At 43.5% G+C, this 17,997-nt stretch overlaps 1 protein-coding gene across 1 annotated transcript in view; it reads right to left on the reverse strand.

Annotated features, from left to right (window-relative positions):
* Positions 1–17,997, reverse strand: part of PHACTR2 (phosphatase and actin regulator 2) — a 133,066-nt gene that overhangs the window by 95,668 nt on the left and 19,401 nt on the right. The gene's annotated exons all lie outside the window — the stretch shown is intronic.

Here is a 17,997-nt window from a genome sequence, read left to right on the forward strand (position 1 = left end):
TTCTGTGTTTTTAGAGACCAAACTGGTGCGAAAATTTCACCCTCTCCCCTTGTGAGACAGCAACGGGGTGGCAGCTTAAGCCCCCAGTGCAGGTGTGGTCTTGCCAGTGCTACAGCTGAACCTGGAAGATGACGTGCAGGCAAATGCCGGATCTGAGCACAGCAACCTACTTCCATGGCACCAGCTGCAGAGCTGGAGCTTTACTGCACAGTGCATAGCACAACTCGTGAAAGTACAGGAAATAAGTACTCCAAATCCCTCTGCAAAGCCTCGGAAAGCTTCAGCTGCCAAGCTACTAATATTTTCAAAACACTTTTTTCCCTTTTTCATCCTGCCTATAATACAATGGGACTGTGAAGGCTGGCAGAAGAAGAAAAAACAAACAAACAACAACAAGCCCCCCAGTTGGGCAGGTTTGCACAGAGCACGCAGAGCAGCGTGGAAATGGGAGCAGAGGGCACCAAGGGACTTATCAGGACCAGTCCATCACAGTAGCAGGCAACAGACACTTTGCATCCTACCAGGCTTTTAGGTATTTCCTAAGCCATAAAAAGGCAAAGGTGCAAAAGTCAAGAAGAGGAAAAGAGAGACTGAGGTCACACAGCTCCATCCACACAATGCTGCTAAGTTTATTTTTGTTGGTTATTCAGGCAAACACACATCAGCTGTCTTTCATGACAGTGACTACCCTCTTCTCCATTGGCAGTCTGAGGTACTACCTGAGGTGCCATTTATTGACCCGTGAAAAAGCTTCAAGGCAAAGCAAAGGAAGCCAAGATCATGCACAAGAGGCAGAAATGTCACAAAACCATGGTTCAGTGCTGGTCGCAGGAAGGATGCTAACTTCTGCCTTCACCTGGTGTTCGCATGGAGGCGGTCCTCTGAAAGTACTGCTCAAGCCTGTCTACATCCAGAAGAGGTGCACAAACTCCAACAGGTGAGAGCCATCTGCACTGATGGATAAGAAAAGCTAATTTTTCTCTCAAGTTTTTATTTATTTATTTATACAAAAAAAAAAACAAAACAAAAACAAAAAACTGTGCTTGCAAGCAGCGGTGAGGGAGGTCATTCTTTACATCAGTTGAGCTTTTCATGGCACTGAATTAGCCAGGCATTGCGTCACATAGACAACAGCATCACAACGGGTAAGAGGGCTGCAGAGAGAAGCAGCCTTTACCAACGCACGCACAGCATTGCTAATGCGGCAGCAAAACACCACTCTCAGAAAAGTGCTTTTAAACAGCAGCCATGCAATCTGCCCCCTCAAGCCAGTGGCATGTCATTAGGTTGTTCGCACACAGTGCAGAAGAAAAAGCGATGCAGGCAGCCACCAGAGAGGGGAAGGGGTCCCACCACCCTCTCTTATCCCTCCCTGGGAGCAGGGAACATTTTAGGGTGGGAGGGTGGAAAGGACGCTGGCTATTCTTTCTCCTAAAATAACATTCTACGTGATACTGAGCAATCTGGCTGGTTTGCCAATATTATGCCTGCCCAACTTACTTTGCAGGCAAGTCTCCTGAACAGGGTATGAAGGAGTACCCACAGCACCTACAGAACTCCAGAGGCTGCCCAGGTGACAGAAATTTAACTGAAATTCCAGAGCTCTGCATACAAGTACTTCAACTCCTGTGATGTGTGTGTTAAACATTCAATACCCAGCACTAAAACAATTATCATTAACAGATGTTGCATTATTTTGAAACGGAGGACAATAAAATAATATTCATCACCCTCAGATGTTCCTGACATTGCAAAGTAAGTTGTTTACCTTGATGGATCCCAAAATCTTGCTCAAGACTTCACCACAGCCTCAGAGCCCCCTACTTGCAGGTAAGAAAGCATTTTTCCCACTGTCTAGGCTGTCTAAACTTGCAAATGCCCTGACACAGTCCACACAGCGTGCTGAAGGAAAAAAAATTGTTGAGCTCTGTAGGAAAAGTAGGCAAGGTGGAGCCTGCTACTGGCTCCCATCCCACCTTTAAGCCCCAGCCCATCCTTGTTCCTAAATTCTGTGATGCTTTACATCTCCTGAAGCCACACATGTCTAAGTAAGCAGCCACTTTGACCTCTTGCAGGCACCCCTCAAAACCTTAAGCTGCCCTGTAGGAAATGCATGCATACGTCCTCCAGAAGACATATAACACATCACAATCACTGCACTAAGTGACACGAACTAGGGAATTTAAAAGTTACATTTGGCAACCTGCCCTAACTGTGTTCTAATTATTTCTTAATATCCCAATTTAAGGGCAGCACGTTGGCCCCAATTTTAAATTGTCTGGCATTTAGAAGTTTGTGTCACAGAATTAAACAGTTTTCAGATTCTTTATTGAAAACTGCTGATTGTGTATTGCCTGACAAAGCAAAATGTCTCCATTAGAATAATGATTTATTGTAAATATGGTAGTATTAAGGCTGACTATTCTGGGCATTAAAAATGCATGGAAAAAATCCATTGAAAAAAGTGTTATGTGAACTGTCATAATTTGTCAGTTTAATGTCTTTGTCATTTGCATCTCTTCTTAAAATGCCAAGAGCAATTAAACCTTATCCCAGCACTAGAAGTTGCCAAATTTCATTTGAAATTAAAACAGAATAATGCGTCATGTTAGTTATTTTAATAATATTAAACAACAAAAACAGAAACAGAAAAAAAGAAAAAAAAAAAGAAGATAAAAGGCGAAATAACTACCGCAGCTACAATCAAAGAAGTGAAAATACACGCACTATTTTTGTGATATATGCATGCACAAGAGCTCTGTAGGCTTCCTGCACTAACAGCCCTTTTCCTTTGGCAGTAAGGCCCCAGCTCAGCAAAGCATCGCTGGACTGTGCTCTAAATGCCAACAAGCAGCTTCTAGCAGCACGCATTTTCTGCTGGTTGGAGATAGCCATATTGCGGCTCCTCTCCCCACATGGCTTCCACGCGAGCCTCCGTAACCAAAAACCCCTCACTTTTTGGAGTGCCTCAAGCCCCAGGGAGAAAGACAGAAGGGACTCATGAGTCAGCAGGAGCTGCAGCGAGGATGAATCTGTCCCAACGTTGTCTCCTGTGGCAATACCAGCTGCTGTCACATTTGCCTTGGAATTTGTGGAATTTTGATGGAAGTGTGCTCTGCTAGCACAGGTCAAGCAAGAGACCAGAGGCTTATTTCTGGAGGTGTCCCCCACTGCATCTGCATCCCTGTAAAGACCCTGGGATGGTCTTCATGATTATGAAATATCCTGGTACTACTCAGAAAATTATTTTAAAGGATTTTAGCATTTAATTTTTTTTTTTTTTTTTTTGATAATTGTTACAGAAACGTTGATGCTGAGCAAACTAAAAATAACTAAACATTTGCTCTGGCCAGCTCAGTTTCTTCTGGACCCTTTTGCTTATTTGAAAACTAGATGTGACCAGGGACCTTATCCCACCCCAATTTGAGACATGCGTTCCAAGAAACTCAGATACCCCATTGCCAAGAGGCCAGGGTCGAGTTCATCTGGCCCCTTCTGCCAGCAGAAAGGGATGAGAGCAGCTGGGCTGCTTTGCTCAGGACTGGCACGTGCCTGCTGGGGGAAGGCTGTGAGGCAGCCTTATAGTCCTAAGCTACTTATTTTTTTTCCAATTTTACTTCAGGAGGAAGTTTTATCAATGTTTTATATGAAAATGTAAAAAATGGTTAAACACTGGGAGGAGAGGCTTTTTGATAGAATTCCAGCCAGTCTGCTTTTAGCGCCCAAAGCAATACCCCTGCAAAGCACTCCATAATTAAGCATCGAATTTCCTACAAGATTCACAGCCAGAGACAATGAACGATGATTAAACGGCACCAGGCCGGATCCTTATTATCGGCCACCTGCTTTTCAGTCACATGATGTTGCTTTCCCCTTTGTGGATAACTTCAAGCCCCTCAATTTGGGGTCTTCCAAGGCCCTGGAGCCCAGGCTGCTTTTATCCAAATGATTTGTGCCAGCGTCTCTTAACACAACCCTTCCTCCTCCTGATTGCTCCCTTGTGCTCTCAGAATGGTTGGCTCCTGCAGCAGTGGTCTGGTTGTTGCTAGAAGCATGTAAGGAAACAGTACCTGTAAAACGGGTTTCTATGTCCATGCACAACACTTCCTTCCTCACAACAGGTGGCAGTGATGATTCAGAGCTCAGAACAGGGGGGTCTGAGGGCATTTTGCCAAAAAACACACAGCCAGTAGACGTAAATATAAGGTACAGACTCAGTACCTGATGGGCTGGTGCTTGCTAGCTCTTTTGGTCAGGAAACAGAATCAGAATTTGTTAGAAAATGAAAACTGCATCACACAACCTCCCCAGAACAGCCAGAGTTCATGGGGCTCCTTTATAAGAAGTGTTGTGGAGGCTGGAATTGTTGCTGGAGTATGATGAGTGTGAAGTGCAACCCCAGCATTTCCGGCCAAGAGGTTACCCAAAAACCATTCTAGGCAGAGTTGGTGGACCATCACTAGGTTAGAAGATGTACCATCATTTTAGTCTTGCACAAGTTTCTACAGATACTCAGAGGCTACATCAATGCCAACTTGAAAACAGACTGGGAGCTGCATCCTCACGGGAAAGTTTAATCCTGACAAACATTTTCCAAGAATACGACTTTATAAATGTTCTGTTCCAGCTTCTGGGTAAAGGGGCATATGCCACGGGTATTATTCTAAAATTACAGGAGGAAGAAAGTCAGCTTTCTAGGAGATGGTGGTGACCTGTGACACACTACAACATCTGCCTCAACTGAGGCCATGAACACAAATAGGAGGCAAATAAAGACACACATTGTAGTGTAAAAGAGCTGATGGTTGCTTTGTATTTTATTGTCCAGGTGACAACCATTTTGTGATCTATAGCAAAAAGCATGTGAACCCAGCAGAAGTCAGCGTGACTTCACTAATAACCATGCTTTGCAAAGATACTGAGGGAACTTTTACGTAAGCGTGGGGTGGAGAGAGGAAGGAGATGCTGATGTGCTTTCCAAAAACATCTTCACACTGATGGAGAAAAAAAAAGGAGGGGTGGGGGGAGAACAAGCACACATACACAAGTCACTTGGGCAAGGTACTACCCAAGGTCAAAACAGAAGCTGCCAGTAGGACAAGGCTGATTTTGCTGCTGGAGTTTGGAGCTGTCATTGCGCTAAGAGCTGGCAAACCCACAGTTACACACACTGCCAGTGTCTGCGGGGCAAGTTGTTTTGTTTCAGGTTTCCAAATTGATAAGGATGGAAAGGGACAATTCAGCCAAGCTTAAGCCATGGATGGCCAAAGTATTTCAGAGCCCTTTGTGGGCACCAAGTGAACCTTACAGAACATGGTGAGGCTGTTGGGTAGGCTGGCTCTGCACACAGACAAGCTGTGCCACACCAGACTTAGAACATGGAGAGTTCATCAGAAAACCAGGAACATAATCTGAATCCCAGATCTCAGCTTCCTCTTCCAACTACTTGTTTTTCCTTAACATTTAATAACAACTACTCTTTTTCCTCAAAATTTAATAAGACGTCCACTGTTTGCCACAAGTATAGGTAAGACATTACAAGGTATCTATAACCTCAATTCTTAACAAGCTTTCAATCCTGGCATTCCTACATCTAAAGGATGCTAAATAAGTCCTACTGACTTACTGAAAGACAAAAATGATACATTAATTCAAAAGCAAGGGAGTTACAGCCAGCAGACAGCTTCCTGTGTCTCCTAACCTTCCTGTGACACGTGCCATCATGCAGAAGAAGGCTCAGCTGATACTTGCTATTCACCCTGCCCCACCACGAGTGAGTGCAGTCTTGCTTCTGTGGACTAATCTAAATTTCACTGCTGGTCAGAGAAGAAGTTCAGTATGCTATTGGATCAAAGATAGGATATTCAGTATCCAAGACTGCCAGTCCCTTTAAAACAGCTTATTTACTGGGAAGCACAGCCCACAACCCCAGCCATATAGTCGACATAATTCAGGGTAACAATTAACCACAGCTAGCTCATTACTGCTACAGTAATATTCCAAGTGCAAAGAAGTCACGTAAATCCCCAAGAAAGATGAAACAAGGCCCCCTGGTTTTGTCTGAGGCTAGGATCACATTCACAATGTGGCACCTCACTGTGGTGTGGCTCACCCTGTCAAACCCCTGCCCCCAGGCACCTCACACCAGCATGCCTTGTGGTTATGAATTAGCACGCGAGACTCGTCCACTTGAAGGTGAGATACCAGGCAGGCAGGACAGAGTGGAGGAAGAGCTCTGGGGGAAGGGATAGTGCTGATCTCACTCCTTCTGGCAGGAAATCCCAAAAAAAGCATCACTTGGGAGCACGTCTGTTTCCGCAAGCTCCTCTCTTCCTGCTACACAAGTTTCTTGCTACTTTTATATTCTCTTTCTTTCCCATGAGTTATTTCCAGCCCTCCCTTGTTGTTTTTTTTCTTGATGTGAGTGTTGTTGTATCATTACTGACTTCAGCCGTGTGCCTGGATCGAAGCAGAGGCAGGCAGCAAAGCTGCAGCCCTGGCCCCACTGGGGGAGGTGGGCAGGGGGGCTGCTGGTGCCTCCCCTGCAGCAGCAGGCAGTCTCACAGCTGAATACCTGCGGCCAAACTGTCAGAGACAAGGGCTGCCAAAACAGGCCAAAAAATGCTGCTAGAACTGCCCTGCCATGCCATACACAGATTGATGAATATTTTATTGTTATTCCAGGAAAGGCTTTTAAAAGAGCACATGAGACAACAGTTGTGTGGAGCCGTCTCAGTGGCATGGATTAAAATAAGCAACCCAACATTGAAATGAAGGGACTTCTTAAATGAAAACCTTGTTTCTTGAAACCATGAAATAGCATGGACCTAATCAGCTGACTTATTAGTAACACTGATTTTTCTAAATAACAGTTTGGACCAGAAAAAATGATTTTGATGATGGCACAGAATATGACTGATGAATTACAGAGATATTTCTGCTATGTGGAGCAGGGGATGGAGTTTTGCCCAACAATTATCCATGGTCTGACTCTGAAAGTCTCTTTGGCAGCATGATGAATGTAATAACAAAGGCCTGATTCACTGACACCGATAGCTAAATTGTTATTTCTGACACTCGGCGGCTAAAACTTCCAGCTCAGCTAGGACTATGCCATTCTGTGCTGCCAGAAATGTCATCTCTTTAGGAGGAATCCAGGCAGGTAATCCAGTCTGTATACACGGGCATGTTTACATTTCAATTGGTGAGCTACTGGAGAACAAACTGATAGGGCAGTTGGTTTTATGGCTGCAGATAGCCCGCTCCTTTCTGTTTGATCACCAACTGGTAAATGCCCAGATTTCAGCACAAGACATCCCTGTGAAATGAAGGGGGGAATGGACCAGGCCCACAGAGGTGCCAGCTGTGCACTTCCCATGCTGGCACCCAGCTCCGTGTGGTTTCAATTAGGGGTCAAGTGCCTTAAAAGTCTTTCTGCAGGTACTCTGGGAACAAATCGACCTTCTCAGTGAGGCTTACTGCCACCAGTTGTTGGGTTTTCTTACCCAGTCCTTAACTATTCTTCCATTATTTTAATGAAGTTCAATTGTATATAAATTGTTTTCTTGAAAAAAAAAAAAAAAAAGAAAGAAAAAAAAAAGTATCAGTCACTGTTTCTGCATGAAATTGAATAAATAAATAAATCTGGAGCTATTCAGCAAACTGGCCTTATAAGAGGCTTTGCAAATAGTTGGTAAAGTTGTGCAGAGGGCAAAGCCTTACTTACTTTAACTTCCAAATTTTGCAGACCTCAAGGAAACTGGAATCTTCCTAAGGCAGAAAAAAAAAAACGCATAGGAAAATCTGTTTCTATGGTTTTCAGATACCAGCTTCCCTCTTCACCCCCCCCTCCAAAAAAATGGCCTTTAAAATAAATGTGACTCATTCCAAAGCAGATTCTTATAGCTGGATTAAAGTGATAGCTCTGTCAAGACTTCAGTAGTATTAGTTGCTGATGCTGGAGAGTTTAAAAACCTGGAGGAATTAACTGCTTAGGGTATCTCTTGCCCAAAGGCAGTCTGTACTGGAGAACAGGGATCCTTCCCCTCTAACTGGAAAATTCTGCCTCGTCATGGAATATCAAACACACATTGTTAACATTTATTAGGTTAAGTCTTCTCAGGAGCTAGCCAAAGCACCAAGCGCAGAGTATTCCTCATCTTACTTGCTTCACAGAAATGAACATTATATAAGGACAGAGTTAGTTTTTGAGCTCACAGGTACCAGCAATGTAGTTTTCCATGATGGCAACATTTTAAATTCAGAAAGGGGATTTTTTTTGGTCTTGCATTTTATAGAGAGAAGAGCAAGAATTTGTTTTGTCATAGAAACATAGCACACCTGAGGTGGTATTGACCAGGACAGCTAAGCAGACATAGGTACGAGTTTTCCTATTATTATAAGATTTAAAAAATAATAATAGGAAAATAAGAAAGCTGCACTCATAGCATCATTTCTGAATTCTACCATAGATTTTCTTCTCATACATTGTAGAGGTGATCATCACTTTTAAGGTTAATACTAGACAAATCTGATGACTGGAGCAGGTTTCAAAGGTCACAGAGTCTCCTGCAAATTCTATATCCCAGTACGAACTGTCCTACTATCAGTGAATCACTGAGACACTGACACCTTCAAGTTTTACAGCAGTCAAAGCCACATGCAAAACATCTATCACAAAAAAGCACTTTTTGTAACGCTTAGGGATACAAGGTAATGCAAGAGGGAAATGCAAATAACCCATTTCATCACATATGCAATGGTGGTATTGTGTGCACCTCCTTAGAAACCATGCAGTGCATTATTTGGCATGAAAATGCATGATCTAAAGTTGGAACATCAAAGAAAACAATAAAAAGTGCAAATGTATTCAGTATTTTATGTTCTAAATATAAGAGAGCAAACTAGTATATAGAGGGAATAGAAGCAGTTTAAAATGATGCAGGTACAAGATACGCACTATCCACTTTTGGTCGGCTTTTTTAGTTACCTATACACACCTATTGCAGTCTGTGAAAGATATTTTCCTACTCAGCTATATACATTTCCCATTCCTTCCACATTTCCTGCATACAGCTTTTCAAACAGAACCGAAAATCTTAGGAAGGCAGATCCTACATTACAGTTTTGATCACATTTCAAGGAAAAACAGACTTAAAACAGAAAAGCTGACTGATAAAGGGTTAAAAACTTAAGCGTGTCACATTTTACACATAGAAATTTGCTCTAATAAAGGACATTGAAATGGAAGGAGCTAAAGGCTAAAGCAACACATCTCCTGCAGCAAGTGAGAGAGGCAGAAAACGAGCCCCGTAGCTCCGCTAAGAAGGAAGATCTGTTTTATTTCACTTACCAGCATTATCCATTTTCCCCCGTTCGGTACTGAAAAAGCAGAGTTCCCCAGAAAAGCAGCCAGTACAGTCTCCTGCTCACTGCTGAAGCTGGCTGCCCTTCTCCTGGTTATTAGACCTTGCTGGCAGTCAGAGCATACTTCATGCACTGACTGCAGTAGACATCACCAGGAAATTTATATCTCCAAGGATGACAAACAGCCATTAGCTCCATTATAGGCTGATTAAGATTGTGTGAGCCTATCAAGTAGATACTTAAATCCCCCAGGGTTTTACCTCTTCAGGGAGAAAACAAAAGAACTCCAAGCCTGTAATATTGAATATACGTTTCTGAAAAGTAAAAGCAGCACTAATGAGGATATGTTTAATGGGTAGGGAGGCAAAACTTTAAATAAAAAGGGGCTATATTACAAAGCAAAAGGCTATGATTTATCAGTGACGCAAGAGCAAAAGTTTTAAGGAAATAAAGGGGAAGGAATCTATGGCTGAGAAAGTATTAGGTTAGATTATAGTCCGCAGACCTCAGCTGTGGCTGTGCTTTAAATCCTACAAGTTCTACACCTGATGTTCTCTGGGGTTCGTGAGAAACAGAAGATGTGCTTATCTGCAACTGCCTGCCAATCTATTAACTGTCTCAAGACATCCATCATTATACTGTTCATAGCTAAATGTAAGGAAAGGATGAAGAGAAACAACAGGGCTTTGCTTGTTTTAATGGTAAAGTAAGAGCACACTGAAGGGACTGGGATCAGTAAAATCTGAACAACATATGTTGAAGTGAACAGGTATTACTTCTAAATTTTCAACACCACACAAGTCTTTGATGCACGGAATTTTCCCCCATAGAAAAAAAAGTCAAAACCAGAATAGACTTCTAAACATTTATTTTTCATACACTTCTAGAGTTTTCTCCTTATAAATGAAATATATATATATACATATACACACACACACACGCGCGCATATATATATATATATAAAAAATTTTTCTCCTGGCAGCAGAGGGTGAACAGAAGCAGTATTTGGAGGCTACAGTGAATGTGGGCTCCATCCCCCTTTTGCCACTGATTCTCTGTGTAACCCTAAACTGGGCATTTTGTGCCACTGTGTTTGCCTAGGGGTGAAAGCGAGACTATTATACACTGAATTTGGTGAAGTTCATTGGTGAGACAGAATATCACAAAGTACTGATGCTACATAAACGTCACACAATGTCCTCACCATGTTTTTCTCTTTCTTTTTAATAATTCACTTGGCTACTCCAGTTCTCTCTTCTGCAATGGAAATGAAATACAGATTTTTGTGTCTTTACTATATTGACATGAAACCCCTCAACCTCAGGGCATCACATGAGCAACAAAATACATCATCCATTCATCACCCCTTCACTGCCCCTTTGATCTTATTTGTCCTTTCTAAATGTTAAATGAAAAGACAGTTGCAGCCCTGATCCATTTGCACTGACAAAGCAGTGGAGAGAATCAATGGCTGAGAGCTAAAGTCATCAGCAAGAATGGAGAATATCTAGGGCACGCTGGATATATTCTGTATTACAGAAAGGAAGCGCTTGGAGGGCTAAGGAGAGAATAAAGACTAGAAATCTGTCACACTTCATATTAAGGTTCTATTTATAAGTGGCTTATAAAGAGCTTATAAAAAAAATAGAAGCCATCATGAGCATGTTGCATTAGTGTGTGTTTCAGATAGCTGTAGCTACACTGATGCAAGAGGTTAAAAATGACCAATAAGGAGCTTGTTTGCCTGCTGGATCCTGTATCGGTTAATGACAATTGATTCATGTGGCAATTGAGGTTATTGGCTTAGGCACACCTGATGAAATCTGGTTGCTTGGGAGCACCTGGCTGGAGGTGGTGAGATGGCCACCTGGTAGATGAATCCAGTATCATAGCCATGTCAGGGCAGAAGGGCATGCAAGCATCTTAAATCCTAGTGAGTATGCTAATGTTTTGTGATGGTTAAAGCTAAGAGGTTTAAAAAGCAGCTGGTTTTTAAACCAATCTGCTGTGAGTTTCACTTGGACTATGCATCAGGCAATGGAGGAAACCAGGCCTGACCCTGGTGGCTGGGGATAAAGGTGGGCAACAGCTAGTGCCCAAGAGCCCAAGGGAAGATACAAAGCTGCACCTACTCAGAGCTCAGGTAAATGAAGAGGTCTGGGCAGTGACTATTTCTATGTAGTAGGCAGGTCCCAGTGTGTGCACCATGGCTGAACCCCACCTGCAGGGCAGATGGGCTTCATGGTGACCCTCAGGGTGCTGGACCCCCAACCACGCAGACAAGAAGACCCGTGGGAGCACGCCACATGTCCCTTCCTGCCCACGCACACGTTTCCTTCCCAAGAAGCCCTGGAAGGTGATAATGTGTGCCCAGACCCCGTCCTGACATGCAATTCAGATATAGTCACAGCCTCAGGTCAGCTGAGGATCAGGACTGCAAGGTGCTAACGAGGGTGTGGGAAGTCTCAGTTGCAACAGCTTGATAAGCCATGAGTTTGGGTGCTTTATCGGGGCTGTGTGACAAGTAAAATGTTATTAACTCTTGAAAGATGACTAAAAATGGAAACTTAATATGATTTGTGACCTATATCTCTGCCGTTTGAACATAAAATATCTCACTAGGAACTTTCCAAAAATAGAAAACTTTACAAAACACACGGCATTTTTTTCTTGTAGGCAATTAGATTATTGAACAGGAATTAACAGATGTGTGTGATCAGATGCAATTGCTGGATTAAAGCCATATCTCCCTGACTGCACACAGGCGAAGGAAAGATACAGATACTGGGCGGAGTTGAATAGCAGGCTGTGACTGCTATTTAAAAGCCAAATATGCGTATATTGCAGGCATAAACTAAACTCTGAGGACAGAACAACCTCATCACAACCCATAGCTGCACGATACCACAATACCTCAGTCTGCTAAAGGGCAGTTTTGGGTAAGGACTGAGAGACCAGGGCTGAAGGGGCCCAAAGGTCCTGTCACGGTGTCTTCCAGCTACAAGCTAGCCCTGCCTCACCGTTCACCTCAGCCACAGGCTCTTAAGGCTTGGGCTCAATTCCTTGCCTGGCCGCAGAGTGATTTTGTGTAGGTCCCTCTAGCACCCGACCTCCCGCAGGAACGCTGTGTACCCTGCACCTGAGCTGTGTGGGGATAAACACACCAGAGGTTGTACAAGACCCAGTGGTACTGTGTTGAGAGCAGATGAGGCAGCCAGCTCGGATAATCAGTGTCACCTCCTCGAGAAGAAAGCACTGTGGAGTACATTAGGAGCGCAGCTAATGACACAGCCCCCTAATGATCCCGTTCTCCAATGTACCTGATGTGTGCAGCCTGCAGCAGTAATGACATTTCACTCCCAGGAAAATCAATGAGGATTCACAGAGGCTCAGCAATCTGCCCAGGTAAGAAGCAAATAGAGAAAGCAGGGTAAACAGATACCTCGCCGCATGGCCATCTAAAACACTTTAGGTTGACAAACCCACAGAATCGATGAACAGCTTCAGCTGTGGTGTTTCCAATCATGACAAAGGCGCCGGAGAATACATTTAGAAAATGTAGAAGCTGGCTTGGCTGGGCACGGAGCTGTCACTGTGAAGCTCTGACTCGGTAAGATGCCATTTCGGGCAAAATGTTGCACTTCGCTTTCACTGTGTCTGTTTCTTCCCACGCAGAAAGCATCGTGCAGGTGTCTCTGGGAGAAGCTGTCCTTGTTTTTAGATGCGGTGGGTTTTTATAGTCAACGCCAACTCTCTACATACACAGCTCCATGTGATTCTTCTGGGTATCCACCAAGTCTCAGGACAACGACCTCTCAGTACAAGGGACATGTGTCCCTCCAAAAGGTGTTTCCTCCTGCGAAGCATCCTCCTGCTCTTTGTCAGCAGTGGGGTGGTTTCATGGGGGAAAGGGGAAGGACATGCTGGAGGTAGAGGAATGGGTTCTGCTATAGCTAAATTCCAATCTTCCAGCCAGTAACCAAGATTGTCACTAACACTAAGAGAATGTGTTGTACAACACACCAAAACTCGTGATTAGGAACATCCCTATGTCCCAGTAATTAGACTCATGGTCTTCGGGCCCGAGGTATATGAGAACTGTCTCCCTCCTGGCATGTTCAGGGAGAGTCTCTCAAGGAAGCAGTGAACCTGTGTACCTGTGTACATCTTCTGGTGTACCTGGAGCACATTTCCCAGGGCCAGGGCTAAGTGTTTGCAATATGGCCAGTCCAGCCTCAGCAACCATACCCAGTATCAGTGGGAGAAGGGTTTGCAAACACCTTACCCCCACCTCACTGAGACAAAAGAGTTTGAGAGCAGGACAGCAGCAAGCAAAGATGCTCTTTGCCTGGGAAAAAAAATACAGTTATACATGGTAACAATTAAAAACATGCAGATCTAAGTGCAGAGGAAGCTTTATGTTGCTGAGAAAACAATGGGAGCCTTTTGTTCCCCAGGAAGATTTTATCCTTGAACAGCCCGGCCAGATACCGAGTTGTGATTCTTGCTTCAAGCTGCAAGGGGAGAAGCAACACCATTGAAGCCAACAGATTTAAACTGATACAAAACAAGAAGAGAGTGGGATCCAGACAGCAGCGTGTGGTCTTTGTAGGTGGGGAGTTTCACAGCACAGATGGGTTTGCAGAGGGAGCAGGAAGGGGCTTGGCACAGCAGTACATGGTGCAGGGAGAGCAGGGAAAGGCTGGGTGGAGGGAGGCATGGGGGCGGTGGGAGGGGAAGGCAGAGGCACGGGGTGAGGTTGAGAAGGAGATTTCAGCATGTCGTGAAGTGGGGTGCTCAGCAGGAGATACAGGCAAGGACAAGGAAAACACCCCTAAAGGCTCCATTCTTTAAATAAACTCTAACTTGTTCCTGAATTGCTGCTTCTAACAAATGCACACCTAGAAAGAAGTGCGGCATGTGTTTGGCTTTATTCTTCCAGAGACAGCATCTATTTGCAATGAACAAGCCACTGTTGAAAAACAAGCACCTGTTTCTCTCCTTTGGTTTTCTCACTGATCCTGCTGTGGCATCAGGCAGCTCCATGCCTGCCTCGCTGCCCACCCAGCCATGGAGACCTGCAGAGGACTTCTTGGAGCTGGATGTGCTTTAACGAGTTATTCCACATCCTGACACAACCAAAACTGAAAGACCTGCTTGCGTGACCACAGACACAGCTGCAGAGCTGGCAGGGGGAGCCCCAGAAACAAGCTGGCTCATGGCTTCCAACATTTTTACTGCTCCTTAGACCAGCTCCGAACTACTGGCAGACTGGCTGCCTTCAGAGTCCAATTAAATCTACTCAGAGCCAGGGTTAATTGACATGCTGGTAAAAATGCCTGGATGCTCAGACTCATCCATGCCCTCTCCTCCCACTTGGACAGATATTACTGCTGTAGCACTTACTCTTCTTTCCCTGTCTCCATCTCACACCCACACACAGGCACCCCGAGCTCTCAGAGCCTGCCATGTGCCAGCTCCTGCATGCCTGGGCAGGGCTGGATGGAGGAAGGGTGCCTGTGCCCCAGACGGCCACATCTTCCACAGAACTGCAACGTGTTAACCCTCAGAAACAAAACATGTCCTGCTGTTTGACATCTCCCCAAAATGGAAATGACTTGAAAAAATCGAATGGCTATGAAGGAATTAGGGATATCGTGTTCTTCTGCAAGAAAGACTGCAAGGCCTGGACAGATATTTATAATGTCTATTATCAGTGTTCATCTGTTAATATAGCATATTGCTCACATAAGTGAATTCTGTCAAGCAAACTGAAATAGCCTCTCTCCTTTTCTCTTTAAATATCACAAACAAGTGCACTGAAACATGTTGCAATTCCTATGGAAACAGAGATGAGCTTCAACAGAAGCCTTACCTCAGAGCTTGGCCTTTGCTATCCAGAGTGCCAGGTTAAATCAGGTACAGGAAAAGGGGCAAATCAGGGCAAAATAAGAATTTTGAGTGTAATTGTAGAGGAGAGGGCTGATATAATCCTCTTTATTATCCAGTAATAAGAAAGAGCAGAAAATCTGTATCCATATGTACAATGCAGAAAAAATTCCCAGACTCAAAGCCCGTTTTATGGGCTGCAAGCTTCCCACACCTGGACTAGGCAATTTTCAAGCCTGTTTATCAAATGTTCTGGCTTTGAAAATCCATGAACATCTTTGAATGTTCTGAAACCATCGTGGTATTTGGCTAGATGCAATATTTGTATTTGGACAGATTTTGCATAAAGAGACAAAATTGAAGCTCTGGCTACAGCATCCACTCTCAGCATTTGACTGGATGAGGATGGCTCCCATGAACATAGATGCTGCAGCCTTCTGCTGCACAAGGGACAAAGTACCAGGTTAAAAAGAGGACGTTTAGTCTGGCAGAGACAGTCACAATAAGAAACAATGGTTGGAAACTGAGAACAGGCAAGTAGATAGCTATCAAGTAGATACTTGAAAGCAAGTATCTATTGCAACAGCAAATGTGATTAAGCTACCAAGGCTACCTGTGGATTTTCTGTCTTTGGAGGTCATCATATCGTGACTGGGTGTCTTTCTGGATAACACCAATCAAACAGCGGTTACTGAGCTCAACAGAAAGGTAAATGAGAGTAATTTAAGGGCTTATATTGCACAAATCAGACCTAATAACCCCTCTGTCATTGGTGCTATGAATCTATGTAAAAAGGCCTGTCCTCATTATCCCTGCCGAAATGAAATACCAGACTTCTATCATGCCTTAATGACTGTATGTAATAGATTTACAAAACATTTTTACCCTGCTCCTTATCTTGGGACTTTATTCTCGGCTTCTGCTCACTAGTTTTCCTCCTTTTTTTTGTTTTGTTTTGTTTTGTTTTGATTTGATTTCTCTCTTGTAATCTTATGTAAAGTAAAAAAAAAAAAAGGAATTTAACCTTACTGAGAGGCATAAATGTAGCTTTCTTTCTATTTTCTCTTAAAATGTGCAAACAGATAATTCAGGAAAGGGAGACCAAGGAGAAACAACATATTCTGGTCTGAGGAGCTGATGTGAGATCCCAAGTACAGTCAAGCCAGCACCAAAATTTCCATTTTATGGGGCCAGGTCTTCATCTCTGCACATAAAACATGTGGTCAGGTTTGTATTAAGGATAGGAGTATGAGTAAAAATGCAAGAAGAAAGACTCAAGCAAGGGAATTGAGTTAATTTGAGATATATATTGACATTTGGCTTAATCCCTCTCTCCCACTTGGAGTAAAATTTAGGCAAGTGACAGCTAGACAATTATCACTTAAATGTCAAATGCCACTCTTAGGAAAATCATCAAATAAATACTGAGTGAGAAAAAGAAGCCTTTCAAAAACTGAAAGCTGATGAATAACATCTAGTGTGAATGGTCTGTACATTATGCACTGTACATTTTGCCAAACTTGACTGCCTCTTTGGAGGTTAGTGTTTTATAACTTTATTCACGAGACAGAAATTTGAACAAACATAAATCAGAAACAACCAGAAGAGACACTTAACAAGATCCAGTAAAGACAGCTATAACTCCAGTTTGTTTCCTTACTATCTCTCCCCCTGAGGTCCAGCTAGTTATCACATCAGTCTCACTGCTAAGGGTTGGCTTTTGTGCTCCGTTCTGTACCTGAAAAAAGTAAAATCCATCAGCCAGAAGTTGCCATTAAATAAAGGAGCATCTCTGTGCTGCCAGATGTTCTGCAATGTTAGAAACAAGAGAATGGCAGGAGGACTTAACCAAAGCAGAGCACAGGACTCTGCTTGAGTGTGTCTCCCTAAATGACTTAAAGGCTACCTCACTATATTTATATATGAATATGCTTTCTACACTACTGAACTAGAATTGCATTCTCTCGTAATTGCAGCTTCTCTTCCCTATGGAAGGGATTCACTCTACCCACTTAAAAGTCCAAGTCATGGCATCTGTCTGAGCAACTGTATGAGGTCTGACAGACTCAAGTCTCATCTGTTCAAGTTTAGGATTACTATCACATCAGCCCCTGAGTTTCCATGGATTTGCAAGGATTACTTTCCTCCTACATGGGCAGGAGCATGAGCTGAATGGGCTGTGTAACTGTGAGCCATGCCCAAGTGGATTAATCTACATCATGCCCGCAGAGACACCTGAAACAAAACGCTCATGTTTTTCCCTGTGTCTGCTTCACCTGCTGTTTCCTGATGCAAAGTGAGATATTTATGCACTAGAACTTCCTGTATTTGATCAACCTCCTCGAGGGATACATCTAGACCAGCATCATGGCTCCAGATACTGACAGTACAAGGTGCTTCGCACTTGCACCAGAGGATACTTTTTTAATGACTAATAGTCAGAAATTGACTTCATTTTTCAAGTGCAGAAAGTGTGGTGAATCGATTGCATGTTGATGGATGTGTTACTTAACCCTCAGAACCTCTGTTAGTCATACAAGGGTCTGTTCTCTTTCACTTCTGCTAAACGCCTGTCCTCACTGCCTTAGGTACCGTGTAGAGAGAGGACTGCTGTACCTCACACAACTTGGTGATTTTCCAAAACCAGCAACAAAGCAGATGTTCAAACACACTCCAAAAGTAACAAATGGACAGGTATATTTCAAGTCTTATAAAAATACATTTGCCCTGAAAAAGGCTAG

The sequence above is a fragment of the Aythya marila genome, assembly GCF_965140915.1.
Source record: "Aythya marila genome assembly, chromosome: 3".
NCBI classification, from domain to species: Eukaryota; Metazoa; Chordata; class Aves; order Anseriformes; family Anatidae; genus Aythya; species Aythya marila.